The 25,257-nt window shown below is 42.5% G+C and overlaps 1 long non-coding RNA gene across 2 annotated transcripts; it reads left to right on the top strand.

Moving 5' to 3' along the window:
• The first annotated feature begins 237 nt into the window (after positions 1 to 237).
• On the top strand, positions 238 to 17,442 carry LOC120500829. Of its 2 annotated transcripts, XR_005627184.1 has the most exons (4): positions 238 to 314; positions 480 to 591; positions 16,975 to 17,086; positions 17,235 to 17,442. It is a non-coding gene; the product is annotated as an uncharacterized LOC120500829 (long non-coding RNA). The 2 variants fall into 2 exon arrangements; XR_005627183.1 differs by lacking the exon at positions 17,235 to 17,442 and having other exon boundaries at positions 16,975 to 17,225.
• Positions 17,443 to 25,257: the final 7,815 nt, after the last annotated feature.

The following is a 25,257-nucleotide window of genomic DNA, read 5'->3' as shown; positions in this document are numbered from 1 at the left end:
CATTTACATGTGAGAGTGATATCATTCTACAATCAGAAATGTTTTCAGATTCGGTTTTTCTTTGGTCTCCTTATATTTACTCATTTGTTTCCTTATAACGTCATGGTTCTGCTTGGAAATATGTTTGGCTACACGGGAAGAGTATCCATTGCAATTTATGCTTCCTGACCTTTGCTGAAGCTAAAATAAATTGCTTTTTGGAAAGAAACCAGAGGCTCTCCTCTCTGTTCCTTTCAAAGAAATCTGACCTTACAGTTGTTTCTTGTGGGGACAGTAGAAGCTTCTTTGAGCCAGAAAAAAGGAAGCAGGAAAGGGTAAAATTTTCCTATGCTGTTTTTTTTTTTTAAATATAATTCAGATGCTCCTTGACGGACACAGGGTTTTTCAAATCTCTTCTCTTATTGACAGGGCTGCTTTGCCTGTCATGCTTTATCCACTTAACTCCTTGTTGCTTTAACTGAGTATCTGGCACCCCCCAGGCACTGTACATGTGTTCCCTCTCCTGGAGCCCTGATGTGGCTGCTGCTGTTCCCTCTAATGCATAGCCAGAAAGGATGAGAAGCCGTGCACAGATTGCACAGAGCTAATGAAGTAAGTGTCTGCAAGCCCCTCACACAGCCTTGCATGAATTTTTGGAGATATTCTCCCAGTTGCTGGGGTCATGGGCTGGGAGTCAAGCTTCAAGTGCTGTACAGGTATTGCATAGGAAACAGAGGAAATAAATTCTGCCGGCTGATGAGGGGTCATCACTCTGGCACTTTTATGGTCTCTGTGACCACAGAGAGGCAAGCACGGCATCAGCTTGCAGCCTGTGCTGCTCAGGGGAATTCCTGGAGCCTGGAGGTTCAGGTGCTGTCAGTGTAGGCCTAGAAGTCCCAGATAAACTCTGATGTCTTCTCTGGGCGTCTGATTTCAGCTCCAGCTTTTCCCAGAGAGTGCTCAGCTCTGTTCAGGGAAGAAAGTCAGCTGACTTACATATGTAACCTTTTGCTTTTTCAGACTATGCATGTGTGTTTGGAAAAAAATGGCAGGCTTAGGAGAGCAGTGACCATGAAGTTCTCAATCTTAACCATGTGCCTGTCTATGTCTTATCAAAGTCTGAGGCTCAAGGTTGTGTAGAGTATTTTTAAATTACTCTCTAAAGTGAATAAGTAATGAACCATCCTGCACATTGTTGGGAAAACCATTGGAGGAGATCAGGAAAAGTTCTTTTCTGACAATTCTTTTTAACAATGTGATACAATTCATTTGAAATTTGGGGAGCAGTTAGGGGCAAAGGGAGAAACATCCCTCCCTTTGGTTAACCTTGCTCGGGAAATGTGAATCACTGAACTAAATAAAGTTTGTAAAAGATGCGCTGAAAATACTATGCTACGCCCTATAATTCAGCCAAAAATGAAGGAGGCGGGAAAAGAAAACATCAAAAGTCCCTGCTTTTTTTATATTGCTTCCTGGCACATTTCTCTTCCTCCACTTCCCCCTCCCCATCTTCTTTCTAGTTTTGTTTTGTTTCATCTCCTTTTTTTTCCGCTCTCTTTAAAAAAAAAATCCTTTTCATTTTGTAAAGCTGGTACCATAACTTTAACAACAATCTTGTTGTCTACAGATGACAACAATGAGAAATGCCAAAGGAGGAGTGAGTCCTGTAGGGACTGGAGGACAACAAAGACAGTTTTCAACATTTTTATTAGGACCTCATGATGTACACATGAAAAATTAAGTTCAGAATATTAGCTGCTCTTCAGATGGCGCCGTTTAAGTCTGGAGGATGTTAACATTCCTGCTGCATGACAAAGGTCCCCCACCCCCTGTGTTGATACTCATCCTGCTCAAAGGGGCAGTAACATCTAAGGATGAACAGGCTGGGCACCAAGTCCTGCTTGAAGGGTACTTTCACAGATTTATCTTGGGATTTCCTAGCACCCCCTTGCCAGGGTCAGTTTGCCCTTGAGGGCTAGGCTGCCTAGCTCTAGCTCTTTGCAGTGCCCCAGCTGCTTCATTTCCACACATTTGAATGTATGCTTTGGCAGAGAGGATTATTAGTGGTAGAGGAGAAAAGGCAGCAGGGAAGTACCTGTCCCTGAAGTGTGGGAGTTTTGATGCTGTTTGAACAGCCGCTCGTGTAGTCAGGTGACATCATGGGGAAAGAGTGTAGACTGTTTGTATGGACAAATCCAGCTGTAGTACCCCTGTGGATGCTGGGAGCTGGCAGTGGCATGTAGTGGCAGGGTGACAGCAGGCATTGGGAGGCCTTGGGCTTGTTCCCCCAGTGCTTGGGGCAGCTGAGTGTGAAACCCATCCCTCCAGTGTCTGGCATTCAGCCGTACCTGTTTAACAGAAGTTTAGCAGGGGGAGCACGTGTGGCTCACTTGAATGGTGTTCATCTGGAGCATGTCTGAATCTGCCCTACTCTCCTAACTGTGAAGAAAGCAACAAAAGAAACTAAACTGTCTCATTTTCCTGTCCTTTCTAAAAAGCCATACTCTTGGGGGGAACCACTGCTGCTCTGCCCTCTCCCTGCCCCTGATGGATACCCTCTAGGTAGCTCAGAGAGGGTGGGACCTGGAGTTGTGCAGCTGCCTGGGCTTTGCAGGGAGGTGGCAGCTCTCACTGCCAGGGAGGCACAAAACCAGCTTGTCGTCTGCTTTTTTGTCTCTGTTTTGCTGCCTGACCCCTTGCCCTGCCTCATAAAAACAAACGTGCGCAGCCTGACTTCCAGGTGCTTTTCCTGCTTAAACGCCCATGGCAGCAGATGCAGCCAGGGGAGGGCTGGGGACTATGGCAGGATGGGAAGGGAAGGAAAGGGAAGGGGGTTTTCTCCCCAGGCCAAGCTCTGCAGCCACTATTATTCGGAGGGCTGCACTAGCACGCATGTGGCTCAAGCAGTCCCCATGGAGCACTAATGACCTTTGGGTCTGTAGCTTCACTGTCCCCAGACCTGGTGCTTTTCCATCTGGTTCCTGGTATTCCTTAAATCCCTGCTGGCTGTTTAATAGCAGTCAGGGAGTTTCAATGAAGCTGAGGTCACTTTGACTCACTAAATGTCACTGCTTCTAAACTGGAACCAGACTGAGTGGAGGGTTGTGTTTCTGCTGGGGGGAGCAATGACAAAGTGTCCTCTTGACTCTTCACCAGATGTTGATCACCAGCCCACAGCCTGAGCAGCTCCAGGTTTACTTTGTGTGAGGGTCAGTCTCTGCAGTACATTTATAAACATGCCCCTGAATGGACTGCTTTTATTTAGATGTGGTTTTTATGTCAAAGTCCTTATATATTTTGTCGGGTTTTTTGTGTTTGTGTGGACTCGTTGTTTGTGTGTACTTGAAGTTGCCTGATGTGCCCAGCCTCTGAATCACCCTCTCTCTGTGAGGAATATATCTGAGCAATCAGTAGCCCAGCATGAGCAAAGAAACTTCTCTATGTCTTTATGGTCAGTGAAAGCTAAAAACAGATTATTTCTGACAATTGCTTGGCTTCCAGATCTGCTGGTAGCACCAAGAAGCTGTGGCCAGTTAAGTACTACTGAAACAAGCCCCGAGCCTGGCTGTGCTTCACTCTGTGGCTCTGGCACTGTTGTGCTGTCAAGGAGCAGAGCTTTATGCCAGGAGAGCTGCCTCAGACACTGCTGAGCAGCAGGGCACTGCTCTTGGTCTGTGGAGGGAAGGCTTGAAGCTGCCCTTCAATGCAAAGCTGGTGTGCTCTGCTGAAGAAGTGATTATGCTGCCCTTCTAACCCCTCACCCTTTTTCTATTTTTTCTTCCTCTCTTCTTAAGAAAGTAATGGGGGAAAGTTTGTGAGAGGATAGTGTTTGCTGATCTTGTGCAAAGCATGGTGACAAATGATGGCTGGGGAAGCATGACAAGGCATGTAAACTTGTGCTAATGGAAACCTGTGTGCCAGCTGAGTGTTTACTCAGGCCTGTCATTGTCAACAGAGACCCCTTTACAAGTATTGTTTGTAGTAACAAGTGCACCATGAAGGAGAATGTGGCTTTGAGTTCTATGTATTTGCCTCTTTGAAAGAAATTAAAAAAAAAAAGCCATTACCCCATCTTGACATGGAATAATGGTAGTAACTAAATACCTGCTTGTATGTCTGCATATTTTGGATTTAATCAGCCTCCTTTCTATAAGTCAAACCACCTTTTAATTGCACTGTTCTCATTGGTACTGCTGAACATATGTTACTGTCCCAAGTGTATGCATCCAGTTTGTCACCTGCATCTTTTGATATCCCTGGCTGAAGCAGGATCAAAAAGAGGAAAGGGACAGCAGTGTCCAAGTGTTTTTCCTCTGCAAAGCAAGAGATAAAAGAGATTGTTGAGCAGACTGTCACTCTTATTATTGTGGCTTTTCAGCAAAATGTTTCTCAACTAAACAAGCAATAGTGGAAGTTAATTTTGAATAGAATTCACTGATTTGCAGTTATCTATACAAAATACATATGAATTCTTAAACATGGCATAAACAAAGCGCTAAATCTTATTTCAAAACTGCATTAGAATGTACTGTATCAATTCTGTAGAGGAAGAGAAATATCCGAGGAGTTTTGCTGATCTTTGAATTTATCACATGTATCCCTTTTCCCTTTTTTTTAAAAAATAAGAATATCCTACAGTTGTAAATTTTTGCCAGCCTTGTGGACCTATACAGATACCATTGAACTGGATACCAGTTGACTCAGATTAAGAGTTCAGATAATCAGAAATAGGACTAGATAACTAGGGTAACAAACTTCATCTACATTCAGCAATTTAGAATAGCATCCAAGGTTTGCCTGTTGGATCTCCTGTGTCGCATCACGAAGAAATGAGTCTGTGATGGCACACACTGGAAGTTTGGGATTGGTCTGTTTCTGATTCCACTCTGGCTTTCTGAGACTCCTAATTTCATCATGCCCCAGTGTCTTTTACTTAAAAAATGCCAAAAATCCGCACTCAGCAGTACTTTCCTCAAAAAGATCCTGTGCAATTTAATTGCTTTAAAATTCTTGGGGAGAGTTTTGGAGAAGATCCCCTTGAAGATCTGCATCTGCACAATGAAGCAGGGATTAGTTTAAATGGTGAATATGGCCAATGCAGTGATCTTCGAGCTGAGAGAGGAGCCCTGACACAAATATTGTCTCTTATTTTCTGGTTCACTGCTCTTCTACAGAGATTGCTGCTCTGCCAGGGTACCAGTAATGCTCCCTGCACATTTTGGTAGAGCTGATTTAGGGGCAGGCCCAGATGTGTTTGGGGTATGCTGGTTTACCAGCCAGACCCCTCCCAAATGTAACTTAAATCCCAAATCTGCAGCAGAAACAGTGGGGAGGCAGTGCTGCAGTCTCTTGTGTGAGATAAAGTTTTAATCTCTCCTGTTTCCCTTGGCACTCCTGCTAGCTGGGCACACAGGAAAAGTGTTCAAGTCATTTAAGCATCTGGCCTTTTTGTATAGCCTTGGGAGAACCCTGCTTACCAGTCTCTGCTCTCTAGTTCAATAGAAACAACACTCAGTTTGTGAACCTCTCAAGAGCTTAACTCCAAGTTACTTGGAAAAAAATATCTGCATCAGGTTTTAAGGTCATCTGCAGCTAAGCTTTTAGGGTTGGCTGTTGAAGTGATCTAGGAGGTTAAGTGTAAAATCCTACTCCTGGAAAGAAGTGGAAATGGAAAGAAATAATACATTCAAGCACATCGGGGAGAGAATGTGCAAAGCAATTTAAGCCAGAGCGGTTTAAGCATTGAACAGTGGACGGTGGAAGATTTGCTGTCAAGTGTTTCCATTTTTCTTTATCAACTTGAGAAGTGAGCAAATTGCTGGCATTCGGTTCAAAAAGTACACGCCCAGACCGCTGCAGATAATGACAAACTCTTTAAGATGCTAGAGACTCCAGAATCCAAACAACCAGTTTGTGCTTAAATACTGGGCCTGCTAGCAACTTTTAGCTGAACAGTGTTTCCTGGCCAGAGCAGACAGTAATTAATTGGTTTATACATGTTTATACTGGACTGAAACTAACCCCTTGTTAGAAAGAGCTGTGCATAAAAATAGTTGCGACAAAGAGCCTGGACTCAAAGAAGGGCTGTACCTTAAGTCACCTAAACAAAATCTCTTGTTTCCTTTTGCTTTCATCAGGAGGTATCTTTGAATTTTTACAATGAAGTATCTTGCCAAGATCTCCTGGTTTTCGTGACTCAGAGCTGTGGGTCAGCAAGCAGCACAAATGCACCATCATTGCTCCCTGCCCAGGCCAGCCAGCCTGCCCTGACACAGGGTGTGCTGTCAGGGTGCATTATGCCTTGCATGTGGCTCCGAGGGCTCTGTGTTTTCAAACAGCCCAGTGACAGAGGGACAGCTTAACCTCACTTGGGGACCTGGCCACAGCTCTCAGTTATGCTGCAGAGATACCCCTGTAAGCACAGCCTCGACTCCCTACTCTTGCTCTGCAGCACTCCTTGAGCTGCTTTGACAGTCCAGAAGAATAGAACATTGCAAAGCACTTTCAATAGCAAAAAACATTGCTACTGAAAACCCAGTTTTATTAAGAACCTTTGAAATTCCCAGGCTAGAAACAGATGTGCTTATCTAAAGGTGCTTCTGCTGAAAGGTTAATTTTGTATTAGTTGCCATCCAGGAGAGAAATTAAGTCATCAGCGTACAGCTAGTAATTTCTCTCTAGAAGGGTTAAAGCAAAGAAAACTCTGAGTCATTAGAAAGGAATAATTCCTTTATTTGAAGCACACATGAAACAGGAGTCCGGATGGCACAGGAACAAAGCCTTATTCTTTCATGTGCATTTGCTGAACGCCTTGGTGTCTTAGATAAAGGACAAGTATCTACTAGCGGATTAACATTATGAAAAAGTCAGGATTAAAATAAAATAAATAATTCTCAGTGAGGCTGTGTAATTGAAACTCCACAGAAGTTCAAAAGCTTAGGCCAGTAAGCTCCTGGCCACCAGCTAATTCATGTATTTTATGACAAGAAGGCAGAATGCTAATTAACAGAACAGCATATGGAGGGGGAGAATGAGAGGGCTGCATGGATATTCAGTGACAACCATCTGAACTTCAGAGGCAGTACAGAGGGCTATTAATGCACTCCCTTGCCCTGTCTGAGAGTGCTGACCTCACTTCTAATCCTGCCCCTCCAGGGTACTTAATTTCCAGCATTGCTCCACCCAGTCAGGCCTGTTTAACAGTTTCTTTTCTGAGTTAGTCTCTTTGAAGAGGCCCTATTTTCTGTTCAGTGACATGAAAGAGATACTGATGTTGATTATCAAAGGCATGTGCTCCAAACCACCAAGTGTCTAATGCCCAGGGGAGGTAATATTATCTCTGCCTTCAACATTTACATCCTCCCGCCAAGAAAGATGTGGTGGTTAACTAGCACATCTTTTTTCCTTCCTACTAATTTTACATGAGCTATTAATCAGAGGGGAAAATTAACTAATTCTTCAGCTTGTAGGTCATGCTAGGGCAGCACTCTCATCTAGATTAAAGGGATTGTGGACTGGTGCACAGTCAGCTGTGCTGCTCCTTGGAGCCAGACAGGTTTATGTATGGTCTTTTTGCACCGATGAAGTTTCACTGCAAGTCTGTGCAGTGACTGCAAACCTTAGCCCCAACTGCGCAGCTGGAGGGCTGGCTACCCCCACCTACTCCTGCTTCTGGGAGGAGTCTGCTCCACCTACCAGCTGCCACGGTAAAGATCAATCAACATCTGCCTGCTCACTGTGAAAGGGGAAAATCTCTCCTGAAGAAGGAGCTCTTGGGCATTCACCTTCTGATGAAGAGGGAAGGCCTCTCTACCAAGCAGTCATAATTGCCTGAGCTTTTAACCCAGAAATCCTTGAAATTCCACTGTGGGTAGGTGGAGCTCAGAGGTAAAAACAGGGGAAGCAATTGCTACCTTAAATGAAACTCTCACTCGGGGTTTCTTTCTATAATGGTTCCCAATCACCAGCTGTGGAACTTTGTCTGCAGCAGCAGAGAGAGCTGTGGTTCAACATAATTGCATAAAGCACTGACAAATGACACCATTGCTGAAATTCATCTCCTGAAGCCAAAGTGATGATGCATGTGCAGCAGCAGGGCCTCTCTGATGCAGTGATCCAAGTCTTGTCCCATCATGACCCTCACTCTATAGCAGCTATACTAGGCATGCATGTACATACATTGCTTTTTACTGTGGATTCTGGGGTCTGGGCCGATGGCTCGAGAGATCTCCTTCAGCTTTGTGTCAAGTAAGATTACACAAAACCAGAGGGTTTTTTCTTGGGATAGGAATTGAATCCTGACCTCTCACCTTGTGTTTCTCTGCATCTTCTCTCCCCCCCCCTCCCCCCCCCAAGGTACATTCTGATTTCCTAGATGATAAAAATTAACAATCTCAATCTCAGCAATCTCAGAATGCTGGAGGAAGCTGTTTAGCTGAAGTTTAGCTGGATCAGCATTTTTTCATCTTTTGTCCACTTTAAAATATTAGAAAGAATATTGCATTTGATGATTTTTTTTTTAAAGATGCACATAAATCTGTAGTAAGGGATTTCAAGATACTGTGTGCACTGACAATGAAAACAATGTTGATATGGCCACTTAGTTTTAAATTTTTATCTGTGATAACATTTTGAACTGAGGGACTTTGAGTTGACAAAAATGGATCATATAAGCATCTAGACAGATTTTTGCAATTTAAGTAGGTCAGGTACTCTCTTTTGAGCTGAATACTAAAAAGTCCAGTGAAGGGAATTTAAACTCTTTTCAGTAAATATGGTCATGTGAGTTTTTATAACATTTTACAAATATACAGTATCAGGACACTGACTAAACACTTAGAAATGTGTTGTTTTAACAGTGTCTGAAAGCAGAATGAGCAGGAGCTCCTCCACTCCACTACCCATGGATCCATTGTGGGCAGCTGTCATCTGTTTGTCTGTTGGGTTTTTCCTTTATAAATCTGTAACTACACGTGTGATATCTCGTGTAATTATTGCAGCGGAGCACACGCAAAGAACTTCTGGCAATAGGAGTATCTGATCTGCACGTGTTTTGCTGCGGTGCCAAGCCTGGGGAAGTTTTTCAGCTGCTTACTTGTGGACCTGCCCTTCTTACATGCAAACCTTAGATATTCATTCATTCCCTGTAAGAGCTGACCCCAAGTATTTTTGAGGTTTTCCCCCAAAATTATTTTGACTGAAAGAACAACACTTATGTCAAAACTTTCAAGCCTTGCCATGTTTTTGCTTTTGTCCTTTATCTGGCATGCACAATACAGATAAAAGCCTTCTTTGGCACTCTTATGTGGTTTTCAGCTCCATATTGCTACCAGCTAATGAGTAATCCCTTCACTACGGAATTGCTAATGAGTTTCTGCTAGGAAACACAGAAATAACATGTAGGAGCAAATGTTCATGATGTGCCTTAAAAAAGTGTTTGGATTTGGTCTTCCAGAAGAAGATTCAGCAGTGTTTTCCTCAGCCTTAATTAATCCCAGAATGAAAAAGCACCGAGCTGTGTTCAGACAGTTCTGTTCTGATCAAGACTGACTTTATTCAATAGTGTTTCTGCACATAATAATGATACATTTTGTGATGACTGGGTGTATTCTGCCAACACAGCTCTGGAACAAAGGACAATGGCAGTGGTGTATGAAAATGTGTGTAAAAGCCCTTTACTGATGAGATCTACACTGGACAGATCAAAAAAAACCCAGGATCCTTCACACAGGAGGAAAAAAAAATAGTATTATTGCTGTTTTATCTTGATTTGGAAACCAAGTGTTCTGGCTCATCACCAGCATTAGACTTCTGCTCTTTTATGCTTCAGCCTCTGGAAAGTCCAGCCTTGGACTGAGGCCACTGGGTAATAACTGGAGGCTGCCATTGATCCAGAAAACAGGAGGAGCTGACATAGTGGCAGGGCTAGAGCTAACCAGACTAAATGAACCTCTGTTCCTCAGTCGTGACTTGGAGGGAACCATGGAAAGAGCTAGCAGATAGTCCAGTCTCATGCTGAAATCAGGGCAGGCTGAACTGAATATCAAATGTTGGCTTTAAGCTGGGTGATGTGTTTTCCCAAAAATCTCATTTCTCACTAAGAGCATTGATCTTTGTTGTAGGATGTTCTTACGTTTCAAACATTCCTTGTTCCAAGGCAAGTAACTTGACCTCATTTAAATTTACAAGTTAAAAGTAATACCTATATATTGTCTGATCCAGTTTATTCCACTTGGTTCCTCTTCTGTATACAAACTCTGAATGCTTTATGTAACTAAAGAAAAATAATTAAATGCTTTAGCAATTTATCTTGCTTTGGTTTTAGACTAGCTGTGAACTAAGCTGTTAATATATTTAGCTCTTACATTGGCAATGGCAGAGCTAAAATGAAGAAGACTACACTTGCAGCAGGATTACCAACAACATATGTGTTTGCTCTTGTCATTTCAGAGAAAACTAAGACTTTTTACAATAGGCAAGCTGTGCTCTGATTAGTTATATCCAGTTATCTTGAATAATCTAAGCCTGTTTAGAAAATAGAGATTTTTAAGAGGAGGTTGCTAGTTTCCAGACCTCTGGCTTCATAGTAGTGGAACTCAGTAACACACCACCATTTCCATTTCAGTGACACTGGTACCATTTTGCTGAGATCTTCTTCTGTCTTATGAGGGAGTTTTTCTGAAACTGTTTAATTTTGTGTTTCCTTAAATTTGAACACTCAACTCCTCAGAACCACTGGAATCCATCAATCTTTGACCACATCCCCCAGGTATAACTGGGTCTATGTCAGCCTGCTGTGAGCAGCCTACATGATAACTACATGAATACTATGCAGACCAAACTTAATTAAAGGGTGTGAGTAAAGTGGCATGTCTAATATCCTGTGATATATACCACAGTTAGACTAATGTGGTCAAAATACATCCACTTTTTAATAACTTGTCATGAATGCCCTGGGCTTGGCTGTGATAGAGTTAATTTTCTTCTTAGCAGTTGGTACAGTGCAGTGTTTTGGATTTAGTATGATAATAATGTTGATAAAACACTGATGTTTTAGATGTTGCTATGTAGTGTTTACCCTAAATCAAGGACTTCCAGTGTCTCATGCTCTGCCAGTGAGCAGAAACGTGGGAATTTAGGGGGTAGCATGGCCAAAACAGCTGACCTGAACTAGCCAAAGTGATACCCCATACCAGAGAAGGTCATGCTCAGTCTGTAAACTGGGAGGGATTTGGCAGGAGCCACCAGTCACTGCTTGGGGTAGACTGGGTATTGATCAGTGGATAGTGAGCAACTGTATTGTGTATCACTTGTCCTTCTTGGGTTTTATCCTCTCTCTGTGTCTCTTTTTCATTACAGTTATTATTATTATTATTATTATTATTATTATTACAATTATCATTAGTATTATTAGTATATTTTATTTTGTTTGAATTATTAACCCATTCTTATCTCAACCCATGAGTTTTACTTGTTTTTCCTATCCTACTCCCCACTGGGAAATGGGTGTGTGTGAGCCAGCAGCTTCATGGCAGCTCAGCTGATAGCTGGGATTAAACCATCACAAAGCAGTATATAGATTTTTCCACTGATGCAATTTCCACTACCAAGTTGAGCCAGTTGGCCAATTTAGGCCCATTTTTGATCACTATGGATCTATGGTCTATGAATCAGCTGATTAAAAATTACCACTGCCAACACTACCCATTTTGCCAGTGGGCTGGGTATCTGTGTAGCTGTGAGCAATCAGAGAGGACATTCAGGCAGAGTATGATCTTCCCTAGAATGAACTCATGTTTTGTGGAAGCTCCATGTCAATTTTTTCCTTCTCCGTTCCCATTTCATCTAATTCTTGAGATCAGAGGACATCCAAACTATAGACTCTATTAATCTTTTTCATTATAGCCTTGCCAGTGACCAGCACCCTGGAAAATGTCTTGTGTAGTTTCTAGGAAGGTAATGGTGTTTAAAGAAGTCACAGCATTTTATCCTGATGGTGTTGGTTCTCTATGTTGAGAATTTTTGCTGTTGATCTGCTCAGTATTATTAAACAATGCTCAAGTCTTTTATTCTCTGGAAGGGACAGTAAATGGGTTTATTTTTTAAAGTGTCTTGAATTGCTATAAGAAGTGCTAGGGGCAAGTCCAGTCTCTGAGAACATTAATGCACTGTTCACAAGTGTTCAGGACAAGTTCACAACTGTTAAGGACATCTGTGCTACTCAATAGCTCTTGTTACCTTAAAATAAGGTAGGTAGTTTCCTCCACCTTTCTTCCCAAGGCCAGAGATTTCCCTATATTGTTCATATGATAGTAATAATCCATCAAAATTAATTTTAATTATAGCACTGTTTTTTGTTGCTCTCTTTCTCATGCCAAGCCTTCCTGCAGAATTCTGTCAGTTTCTTTTACAGAAAGAAAATATACTTCAATATACTTAATGAGGTGGTTTTAATATTCCATAATAAAACTCATTATTTTTCTGAGGCCACTTTCCGTATCCTTATATTGCCAGGGAGACATACACAAGAACATTAGTATAATTTATTGAACATTGGAACTAATCTGAATAGTCCTTCCATTGCACTGCTCATCTGAGCTCAGCAACCATCAGAGAAATGCTGGTGGTCTTGAACATGAACTGCTATGTTTTTCCAGTTGACAGCTTTTGAGTGGAGGCACAGTTGGCCTAATACCTCTTTTTCTAGGCAGAGATTTTACATGCAAGGCAACACATACAACCTGTGGTTGAAGAGTAATGTAGCCATTCTTAGGTATTTCATCCTTACACAAACATCTTTCAACACGGCTGTTCTGTACAAGACGACACTTGGATGGTTTCAAACAGATCTGTTATTGTCATTCTGATTATGGCACAGCTGAGGGCTTTGATCAGCACAGTAGGCAAAAAGGCTGCTGGCAGAATGGAACAGTCATTTAAAAAAAAAAATGCTCCAAAAATAAAAGGCTGCAAATACAAATTTAATCTTCTAAGCCCCGAGCTCCACTCAGTAATTCCCAGTTATGACCACACATCTTGAAGGAATAACATTACATATTAACACAGGCATCAGGAATACTATCAAATTCCATTTGTAAATCATCTTACACCTTGCAATCCTATTCTCACCTCCAAATCTCTACTGAGTTGCAGAGCACAATGAAGAAAAGGCACTGCCTCCTCCTGTGTACTCGCTTGTTGGAATGGGGCTCACTCCTTGGCTGTGGCACAAATGACAACGTGCCCCTCAAGCTCCCTCTTGTAATTTTGCCACTGGTGTACCTCAAGAGGAATTGTGTAAGACTGGAGGGGAAAGCTCCTTCACAATCGTACACTGAATATAGGAAGTGCCCATAGGACAGTGAAGAGCTGGGTGAGTGCAGTCTGTGGGATGATGAAGTGTGACCTCAAGTAGGGAGCAGAAGGCAACTAGTTTCTGTTAAACCCTGCACATATTAAACAGCTTCTGGTGTGCCCACGTGTGTTAAAACCACCATGAAAGTCCTAGGGAAGAAAGGGATGTCATTCATGTAATTCCGCCCATAACCTAAACCAGCATCTGGCCCCGATAATGAAAACATTTGCCCACTATGAGCTACAGAGTGGCTTTTCCTGCTGGGTCTTGAATTGAGGCTAGAGCAAAGCCACACTGCTGTGGGAGCAGAGCTGAGGAGTTTCTGCTACATGTTGCCTGCTGTTTCTCCAGGGTAGTCCAGATCAAGCCCCAGCCCCAGAGGAAGACGGGCAGTGAAGCTTCTCTTATGGTGGGTCTTCCCAACTGCATGAGGCAGAAGAGATCTTCTCTAGACTCAGCTCTCTCACAAGCCACTAGGCTATTTGTCGGGCTTTTTCTCTTGGTTTCATTCTGCCTGTGACCACATCTCACTTACCATTTGAAAGAATAAGCCATGCAGTCATTTTCCTGGGACAGAGACTACTCCTGCAATGCCCCACAGCCTGTTTGCTGCTGCCGAAAGCCCTCCCTGACTCAGTGACTTATTAGCAGCCAGGGCTTTGCGGGTGACTGCTCACAAGCCAACTACTCCCTGCAGCTGCCTCAGGAATTGTCTGCTTGCTTGGGGCTGAAACAAGAGTGTCAAGTTAAAGTAGCCTCTGCTCAATCCCCAAATTCACATGGAGGAAATCACGAGAGGCAGCCTGGCCTGTGGAACATGCCCGTGGCATGTGCTTGCATTTGCTAACATGACAATGGTCCTGAAGAGGCTTTGAAACACTTTGGGGGCAGTGAGGGACTAGGCATTCACACTTGTGCTGCTCCTGCACTTTTTCGGTTGAGAAAGATTTCACCGTAGGGCACATAACAGAACAGGAGAAAGCACTGGTCCTTTCAAGTATCATTAATGTGATCCTTTGTGAGAACTCTTCTTCTTACTTGACCTATTGTGCACCAATGCATAACATTTTACAAGGTGCACCTCTTGTGAGCTGGCAAGCAGCCCAATGTTGTGGCTTGAAAATCTTCACAGGTGCCTTCACGCTACTCCTCTCCCCTCCTCCATGTTCTTGAGGGGATTAGGACCAGGCAGGGAGGGAAGGAGAAAAGTGGCAATGACCACAGAGAAGAGAGGAAGTGCAGATGAAGAAGGCAGAGCTGGAAGCCGGCCATGAGAACGGGGAATATGAGGGCAGAAATAAGAAGGTGAAACAGAAGTGTTTTGAGAAAGGAGAGAGGAGGTAGAAATAAGAAGTGATCCTTTCTAATGTGCAGGTCCCCCAGGCCAGGAACCTTACCTGCCTCTGTGACTGCATGCTGTCCTTCGCAGATCTTGTGAGTACTGCTGTGTCATGCAGACTTCTGACAATGGTGGTGGGAACCAGGGGGCTGGAAAGTGCCTCAGTACTTGGTAGCTTCTCTTTGCTAGAGACAGGGTGAAATGCAGATGCTATGCAAAGTCCTTTGCATTGCTAGACCTGTTGAGAACTTTCTCTCAGGTAAAAGCTGTTGCCTACAGCTAAGGCAGGGAAAGACAGTATGAGTGTGTCCTTTGGAAAGAGAGGTTAACAATTATAGAGGAAAGGAAAATATATATCATAAAATGAGATAATATATGTCACCTTAAAAATACTGTGCGGAGTTGCTAACGGTACTGTTGTTCTGAGGAGGGTTCATGACCTTTACAGATCATAGTCTTCATCCTCAGTCTTCTTCCCAAATTTATGTATATGCTGCCGCTCTGTATTCAGCAAGCTAGATGAATGAATGAATGAATCAATGAATGAAAAAAATAGTTAATATGTGGCATGAAATGCTAACCTAAAACTTTCATAAATGGATTCCAGTCTATAACTGTCCAGTCAAGAAACTGTAGTAGCTTTACAAATCAAGTGATACTAGACTTGGGCAAGCCAAGTGATCAAAGGTACAGCCAAGCCATAGTGAAACAAGCCAAAAATCAGACATCGGCCAACAAGGCTGACTAAATATGTAAAGTATGAAAAAAAATGAAAACACATAATAGATATGCAAGATCACTGTGGCCGCCAGGAGAAGGTGCCAAAATATCCCTGCTGGGTTTGGTTCTCTTGGCCTGGATCTACAAGTGGATGCTGAGCTGAGCCCAAACGAGGCATCAAGCATGAGTCTGGCCTACTCCTTCATTGGCTCAACAGCTCATCCTTGACAGAATGTGTGAGCTGAGTTTACTATGGAGATTGGCTTGTCCACAGGGAAAAAAGCAGAAAAGCCTGACCTGATCTCCCCTCACTGCCCCTGAAATGAGGCCACCTTTCAAGGTTTCATCAAGATCACTCCCACTGATGTTATAACACTAATTTCTGTTTCTGGTTTTCAGCTGCGATCTGACTCCTGAGAGCTAATGCTCCTGAAAGCAGCCAGGTCTGCTTTCATTTGTGGTTCCTTCTCCCCTGGACAAGACATCATAGGTTTAGAGAGGTGTGGAATGTATGGTGAATGCTTCCAAAGGCCAAATGTACTCCAAATATCACATTGACACACAGGCGTTTCATTAGTGTTTTTGATTTCTTTAATGAGATTCTTCATCAAGGTCTATAGATGGCAGTAGGCTGGTTTCCTCTGAGGTATTTTGCTCAAATACTTATGCAGTAGGGCATGTGCTTTTCTCTACACAAACTTGGATCCTCTGCAGGGTCAACCCACACCGAAAGCAGTAACTAGATGCCATCCCCAATGACTTGGGTCAAGGGTTGGGGAGGTACTCAGGGTGTTTGGCTATTGTATACAAAACTATTGACCAGGTGCTTAACCATGAATACCAAAAAGTAAAGAAATTTCCTATATATCAACAGAAAAGCTGAAACGCAACAGTACAATACATCAGCTTCTGATATATACCTGTCTTTGGAGTCTCTCAGCTTTGTGCTCCTTATATTTACAATGGCTTTTGGCAAGAGAGATAAGTGACTTAAAAATAGATAAGAAGAGTGAAAAAATATCTGAAGCAGCACTTCTTTTCTGAATTAGAAAAGTTATATGGAGTCTTTCCATTGCCATCACTGCCTTTTTGGACCAAGGCTTTCCTGAATTAGAAGTTAGAGATACAATGTTTGGCTACTACACACTTAAAAAAAAAAAAAGTTAGTAATTCAGATTTTATGCTGATATGCAAAACAAATGTTAAAATTATTAGGATTACTTACGTGATAATTGTTTTTCTTCAGGGCAAAACAGTAATTTGAAGAAACCAGAACCATGACTGATCTTTTGGTTTGTAATTACCTTTATAGATGCACAATTGCATATTTGGCTCTGGCAATTGAAATTATTCTATTTGCTTTTCTTTGTGCATGTTGTCTGTAATTACTGCATCTAAGCACAGAAGATGCTCTGTAGTTGTTTTGTGAGACCAAAAGGATGAGGGAGCCTGTGGTTTAGTTGCTGGATAATTTCAAAGGCATTTTGAATACAACAGAATTCCTAAGGAATTGCCTGTTTTGTTTAGTTACTTTTATTCTTCTTCTCTCTCTCTCTTTTTTTTTTTTTTTGGTGTTCTTTAGGGTGTGGAGTGGGAGGAGAGATGACAAGACCATATGGGCTTATTTACTACTCACAGAGGAGTTCAAGCATTTCTGTGCCTGCTCTAAGTATTGTGGAATGTTGCTAGCAATTGTAAATAATTTTATGCTTATTTTGCAACATGCTTGAACTGCATGACTGAAACCCTTGGTTGTTTTGCTATTGTCATGAATGGATGGAAACAGAGATCTTAAACAAAAATGTGATGCTGAAGTGTACTTCCCCTTTCTTAAATCTGCAGATAGGTTCATTGGTGCCCTTCTCTGATTTTTGGAAAACAAAGGGCTGGATGAGAAGAGCTGGTCAAAACATGAGGATTATGACTAAGGACAGTCAGCATGATTGTACCATATTTTCATTTCCCCTGTACAAAGGACAGAGAACTTTGTTCTGTGATCTGTCTCTGCACAAAATACTTATAGCATATAGTAAATTTGTTGATTGGCATACTTGCTCATATATTTTGGTTTTTATTTGTTTAATTAGAAAGGTCCCTTTACAGCATTCTGGCATAGTAAAACAACTCCAACACAGACATAACTTTCAATGACTTCTGTCTGATGTCTAGACTTCTATCATATACACACACACACATTCTTGTATATAAGAGAAGTGCTATGGGCTACAACCTTGCCCATTTGGCAGAAGAGGACTCTTTTCCATAAAACTAAAGGTTATGTGTGCTGGTTTCAGCCAGTGGAATAAATGCCTCCAGGAACTGAGGTCCTACACAGACTTAGAACTGTCTGCCTGCTGCAAGTGCAAAGTGACTTTTTCAGCCTTGTCTTCTGTAGTATAGATATGCATCAACATACATAACCACAATTTAAAGTAACCCCTCAAAAATAATACAACCCAATGAACTTCACTGCTCATGCCTGTCTTCCCTGAGGAATGGTGAAAAAACAGATGATACATGCCAAATCTTAGTCACATGGGAAGCTTTCAGAAAGTGCTCAAAAGCTCTGGTAAAGTGCAATATTGCAACATGAACACAACAGGAGGAAATATTCCCTGCTGCTTCTTGCTGACAGTAAGCTAAACTTTTGGTCAGGACTTAGGCATTTCTTTGCCAGAATCTTTCTCTTAAATGCTAATAATTTTGGTTACATACTTTATTTTCTAATACACATCTCTCCTTTGGTTTCATGATGGTCAAATGGGATATAAGAGAGCAAGGGCACACTCCAAGTTTTCTCCAGTGAGCTATGAGAATCTGGTCCCAGAACTGAGTTCAACTGAATCAGACATGAGCCTCATTAACCTTGCTATTCATCATAAGCAATTCCATGGCATCAGTTGTGGTTGCTGTTTCTTCAAGAAATTTGTTTCTACAGAAGAATTTTTAGTTTCTCTTACCTCTTCATCTGGACCTTGCTTTGAGGGACACCATACCTGAAGGAAGCAAGGAAAGTGAGATATACAACCTAGAGCTATCATACTTCCATTTCAACCCTGCACTTTGTCTCCCCTGATATTTTGTCAATTTAGAGAATTTTCAGGAGCATTCAAAATTCTGAGGAGACATTTGAAAACCCTGAGACAACAAAGACGTGATAAAGGGAAGTTCTGTGCAGCCACAGACTGCATTTGTGTCTCCCTGAAGGCGCCTCTTTGGTGCGGTGGCAGGTGGAGAGCCCCAGGCAGATGGAGCTGGGTGGAGATACTCCAGAGAGTAAGCCAGGGGATGAGTGAGGCTGGGGTGCCAGCCTTCACAGCTAGAGACAGGGGAAACACCTCGAGGGAAAGATGGGATTTTTCCCTGTTGTACCTCAGTAGTATCTGGCTCTGTGTTATCAGTGAAGCTTCAAATAGCTTATCTTTTGCCTGCATACGTATGTGTTTTTCCTTCTTGCCAGCCCAACATTTCTTCATTTGAACGTGTGAATAATAATCCCCCGAGCAGATATGGGGAATATAAAAGCATACTAAAATCCCCAAATATTCGGGGAAAGATCGTATCTTTTGTTGCATGTAAAGATGTCTGCAGTCTGGCTTCAATAAAGGAATAACTTAAAAGGCAGAAAAATAAGCAGCAGAACATCAGCTCTCACTTCAGTGTGTAAACTTTGGAAAGGCCACCTGTCAGATCCCTGGTGGAAAGCCGCATTTTGTTTGGCATCTGGCTGATTGCCATGATGAAATGTTGAAGTGTTTGGAAACCTGTGGAACTTTCTTCAAAAGGCACACTTCCCCTCCCCCTTTCTCTAAATAATTAAATCTTAAATGTTCTGGCTTGCAGTTAAGAAAAGATAAAACACAACGGCAGGATTCTTTCAAACACACTAGCTAATAATGTGGGGGCTTTTCGTGTTATTTATTTTAGCTTTCCCCACATGAATTACAAAAGAAATTGCCTCAGTGTCACCTTAACTTTTCATCCCAGGCAGTCACTGATTCTGATCTTGCTAACAGTGAAGTAAATCTGAAGTAACTCTGCTGAAATGTGACCTACTTGCGGAGGGCTGCCTGTTTATTCCAGTGCAAAACTGGCATGCAAACACAACTGTGATCTTTTAAGTCTTATCCTGTCATGAAGTGTATCAGTCACTAGAAGCTACTCCAGATTTGGGAGACCCACAAACCACTCCCAATTTAGCCATTGTGACTAAACAATGTCAGAAAACAGAATGAGACCCACAAACGTCATCTGGGTGACATCTTGTCCTGTGCAAAGATAAAAATTTCACGTAAAATCTGTTTGACAGCAGGCATATTTTGCTCTGATCACTCATTTTGACTGTTTTCCCCAGCAATACATTGTGTTTCAGGGTCCTGCTGGAAGCAAGTAGTTTTATGATTCCAGCACTTTTAGGAATGCAAAGCTCCAGATTAACACCATCTGTTGTTTGAAGATAAAAGTAGACACTGTTGTTAGTGGCTAGTTCTTTTTGTAATTGCTGTTCTTTTAAGAAGCAGACATTACGAAGTTACTCTTTCCCCAGTAGATGTATATGGGACTGCCGACAAGAGGATATATGCTCTTGAGAAGTTGAACCCAAATTTTCTCACAGCTACATGTGCTATTTAAGGGAAAAAAATGGTTTTATTCTCTGAAGTTTCTTTTTGGCTTTAGTGCTCACAGGCACTAGAGAATGGAGGGCCTACAGTCACCCCTGGCCTTGATGCACAGACTGGGCTGCCAACATTCAGCCTTCTCCCACTAACGTATCTTAAAGCAAAGCGTGGGAAGTCAGACTGCAGTGTTTCTGCCAGAATGGTAGTGCCTACAGACGAAACCATGTACTGCTGAAACATCCCCCACCGTTTCCCAGCATGTGTTATGCACACCATATAAGGGGGCAAGTGCTGTTCTTTCTAGGGATCTAAGTCGTTGTCTTGCATATGGGAGATGGAAGAGTTCAGGGACAAGTCAGCTCAGTGATCTTGTCTTGCATGCTGGTTAGTAGACCTAAAGAGGGATATGAATTTGCCACAGGTAAAGGAGCACTACTAGAACCAGGAACACGACTGTAACTGTGCTCTGGCAGTGTTTTGGCCTAAACTCAAAAAAAAAAAAAGTCAAAGGCTTCCATACACTGCCCAGCTACGGCTGGGAATTAGCACAGGACAAGGACCAAAAGGCATTTTGAGTGCAAGCACACTGTTCAGACAAGAAGGCAGTTTAGCTTACCCTATAGCTGTGCTGTGCTTGTTAGCCTCAGGGCAAAGAGCAGCAGAGATGGCTCATTTCATTCACCGCCTTGGGACAAGCCCAGCACCCAATGACTGGATACCTGTTACAGGGTCACTTTTGGGATGCATTATGTATTTCCTACTGGATCCCATGAGGTACAAGTCAGGTTTGCTGCCACTATCCCTTGACTCTGGCACAACCTAGTTTAATAACAATATCAGCATTATTTGAGACACAGGCAGTTGAAGATACAGATGTCAATCACTAAATTCAGCTTGCAGGAAATGGTGTTGTCTTTACTGACACATGATGAATTTCATCCAGGAATTTTGGGGTCCTTAAAGAACCCTGTCTCATATTTTTGATGAAAATCTGGAGGATTTATATTTTAATATCTAAGCTTGAATATTTTTTCTGTGCTTTTAGTGAGTACAGTGGTTTAAAGAGGAGTTTTGTGCAAATAATTAGAAGTGAGAAAGTCCTCTAGGACAGGACTGGTCCTCAATATTTCAAAACTGGTGACAGTGTCAGTATTTTAAATAATGCAGCATATTTTATGGCTCCAACATTTAAAATATTTTAAATATTTTTGCATTACAAAACTAAATCAGGAGAAAAAAAAATGGTAGACATCTATTAATCATAAGCATATTTTTCTGATGTATTACAAAAAAACCCAAACACTGGGATACAGACAACACTGAAAAAGGTTTCACTTTCGTAAAATTTCTTGCCATGTCCTGGAATCCTTACTTAGGCAAACACAGTGAGAGGGTTATGAGAAGCTTCTTTAAGTTAGGCCTGCAATGGTCCATCTAAAATTTCCAAAAATAAGTGCACAAGTGGCTCCTAAGTGGAACCAAAGGCCAAGTAGTTTCTGGTCACATTGCCTCATGTTGCCTCAGGGCGATCACAAGCACAAACACAGGCTGGGAGGAGAACGGATTAAGAGCAGACCTGAGAAGAAAGACTTCACAGAATGGCAGAATCCTTAGGGTTGGAAGAGACCTTTAGAGATCATCTGGTCCAAACTCCTGCCAAGGCAGGGTCATCTACAGCTGGTGACACAGAGTGGCCAAGGCAGGGTCACCTAGAGCTGGTGACACAGGGTGGGGTTTGAATGTCACCAGCCAGGGAGACTCCATGATCTCCCTGAGCAGCCTGTTCCAGTGCTCTGCTACCCTCAGCATATAAAAGCTCTTCCTCATGCTGAAGTGGAACTTTGTTTCTAGTTTATGGCCATTGCTCCATGTCCTGTCACCGGGCACCACTGAAAAGAGTCTGGCACCATCCTCTTGGCACCTGCCTTTGAGATATTTATACCTCTTTGCTGTACTGAGTAGTCCAGAACTACTCAGAACTGGACACAGCACTGCAGATGTGGCCTCACCAGGGCTGAGGGGCAGGATCTCCTCCCCTAGCCTTTGGCCACACTCTTCCCAATGCACCGCAGGATAATATTGGCCCTCCTGGCTGTAAGGGCACTGCCAGCTCATAGTCAGCTGGTCACCCACCAAGACTCCCAGGTTCTTCACCAATAGGTCATGCAGTGTGGCCAGCAGGGTGAGGAGAGGATTCTGCCCCTCTGCTCTGCTCTGGTGAGACCCAGTCTGGAGTGCTGTGTCTTGGTCTGGGACCCCTAAGGAAACAAGAACATGGAGTTCTTGGAGTGGATTCAGAGGAGGGCCACAACAATGATCAAAGGGCTAGAACACCTCTCCTGTGAAGACAGGCTGAGAGATCTGGAATTTTTCAGCCTGGAGAAGGCTCCAGGGAAACCTATTAGCAACCTTCCAGTATCTAAAGGGAGCTTACAAGAAGGCAGAGAGGGACAATGTGCTGCTCCCCTTTGAAGCTCCTCTGTGTTGTCCTCAGACCTTCAAAGATAAAGAGGTATCCCAATCTTCTGTAGCTAGCCTCCAGGGGAATTATACTGCAACCATGTTGGGTGAAAAGCTGACAGACATCTTAAAGGACTTTTTCCTAGAATCTGGGGACAAGCACTGTGGCATAGCCCCTGAAGCCTGCCCCTTGGTGAAAAGAACAACTAAAATCCCTTAGAAGCTGTGTAAGGGTATTTTCACACAGAGATTTTTTTTTTCTCCAGAGCCTCTTCCTGTGGGTTTAAACTACAATGGGGATAGTTCAGACCACCGTAAATGTTGATACAATTGTAGGAAAACAAAAATCCAGTTTGCCCTTTCCTGTCACAGAGTAATTTCTTCACTCTGAAAGTGATGACTGAGCCCCGATCCAAAGAAATCCCGAATGCTCAGCAATTCATGTTAAGGAGCAAAACAAAACCCAAAATCCCCCTTTTATTCTGCCATAGCATTTTGGTAACTTTTCAACATGCTGTCATCTGGTGACAACAAAGACCTCATATCTCCTTTCAAAAGCCTTCCTTTTGACCTTGTACTAATTAGAGTACATGTAAAAACAATTGCAAATTAAAATTCAGAATAATATCTGTGTTAGCTATTTCTAAAAATAATGATGAATGGCACAAAGAAATATCAACACAACAGCTTTGCGTAAGCTGCTTGTGATTTGTAGATGTCTTTGGTTAGCCTACAAACTTGCACGCATTTTTTTGACCTTTAAGAAGTTATGCTTTGCTCAGATTGCTGGTCATGTGTTTAAAAGCTAATATGTTGACTTTGTTTTTAAAGTGAGCATGGGGTTTATAGCCCCAGGACATGTTTTCATCCCCATGGTACAGGGGTGCATACACGTCAGGGTGTACTACTGGAAGAAAATATTTTAGTCATACATGGGCCTGCTGGAATTTTGTATTGACAGAGTATGCACATCCCAGCTGAGAGAGGATAATGCAAATAATGTAACTGCAATATTTGGGAATTTCCTTGGGGGTTGTATAATACTGCATCCTCTTGAGGTTCAGTGATGAGTTCTCCACATCATTTATTAAGCATGTAAGAAATGTGAGTACCTAATTCCAATTTGGATCTGGGGGAACTTGATCCTCTAGAGATTTTTGGTCACCCTACAAAGATTGCTCCAGCTCCCATTGTGTCTTGAAGGATAAGAGAGAAAATTCCTTGAAGTAAAACCTGTTTCAGTCATGTGTATCTCTCTCCTTGTTTCTCACTACTGTGAGAAACCAGGAGACTGTAATATTTTCAAGGTTTCATTCTCACAAGGTGCCTGTGGAATAGGCTGCTTGGTGCTAACTTTTGTGCTTTTCAGTGAGCAGCCAAGATACGTTTTTCACTGAGAAATGATCCTGAACAGCCTACGTGGTTATTCAGAATGCCTGTGGGTGTGACAGGAATTGGTCTTCACTGTATGTTTCCTTCCTGAGATTTTAAATAAGGATAGCAAGATGTCTGGAAAGACTACAATGGTGAAGCAAACAGTGATCCAGATCAGAAGAGCTACTTAGTCATTCACTGGTTTGGGACAATTGAAGTTAATGGGAGCTGCGAGAGCTCAGCTCTTCAAAGGATGTACTTAGAGACCTTCTCTCATTCTTCTGTCCCACCCCTCTGGCCTATGTCCCTGTATGATAAAGTTACGTGAGAGGGACCCATGGGTGTATGGAGCCTGGAAGCTGGTGATGGTCCTTGAAAAAATTCATCTGTCCTTGCCTGCCTGGAGCCTGCTCTGCATGGTCTGAAGGCCAAACATCAGTTGTTAGGGCAGCAAAAATGTGCTTATCTGCTTTCATTAGCCACCATGAGTGGGAATTTGCTGACAGGCTACTTAGGAACAAGCAGGAAGCCTTTCTCATTTACCCTTGAACAGGTCAACAGCAGATCTGTACAAATAGTAAGGGACTTGCAATGATGCAACACTCCTCTTTCCTGTCAGTTCATGAATAGAGAGATGGAATATCTTTAATTTGATGCAGCAAGAGACAGTGCAGGTATCTAGAAGCAGCATGAATCATGATTTCAAAGAAGAGCAATGTTACCCTGAGGATGTAACTTACTGCTAGATTCTGTGGTATCATCTGGTAAGCAGACTGGAATCAGTCTCTCTTAGATGCTTTTTACTCACAGTACAGGCCAACACTGCAACACAGCAATAAGCCAAGCCTTTCTGACCTTAGCTTTTGCCCAGAAGCACAACAATTGGTGAGCCTCATCTTCTTCTAGCCTCACTGGCAGAACTACAGACACCCTTCCTATTCTCATAAGAGTGAGGCTGAGGCTGGGAGAAGATTGCTCATGGTCCTTGGTACCTTCTCTGGTAGTCAATGACAAAATATGCCTCCCAATGGGAATGTAAGCAACAACCCAACTTGCCCAGCACAGTGTCCTGCAACTCACTGCTGAATAGGACACAGATGGAAAGAGTCAGTTTGTCAAATGAAGCTGACAACATTTGATAGGACTTTTTTAGCCTCCACAGGTGGACACCCAGGCTGTATGCACAGCCCAGCTCTTATGCCAAAATTTGTTCAGTCCTTACTCCACAAAAAAAAAAAAAACAAAAAAAAAAAAAAAAAATACGTAGCATTTCCCACAAGGCCCTACAATTTCAATTTTTGACCCCAAAAAAAAAAAAACCAAAAAAAAAAAAAAAAAAAAAAAACAAAAACCCAAAACCCCCCAAAAAAACCCAATCTTCAAGAATAAAGACTTTCAGATACTGGTCTCCA

The sequence above is a fragment of the Passer montanus genome, unplaced genomic scaffold, assembly GCF_014805655.1.
Source record: "Passer montanus isolate IOZ18808 unplaced genomic scaffold, ASM1480565v1 scaffold19, whole genome shotgun sequence".
In the NCBI taxonomy this organism is placed as follows: domain Eukaryota; kingdom Metazoa; phylum Chordata; class Aves; order Passeriformes; family Passeridae; genus Passer; species Passer montanus.
Note: the sequence above shows the minus strand (reverse complement) of the source record. Positions and strands in the feature narration are given on the sequence as shown.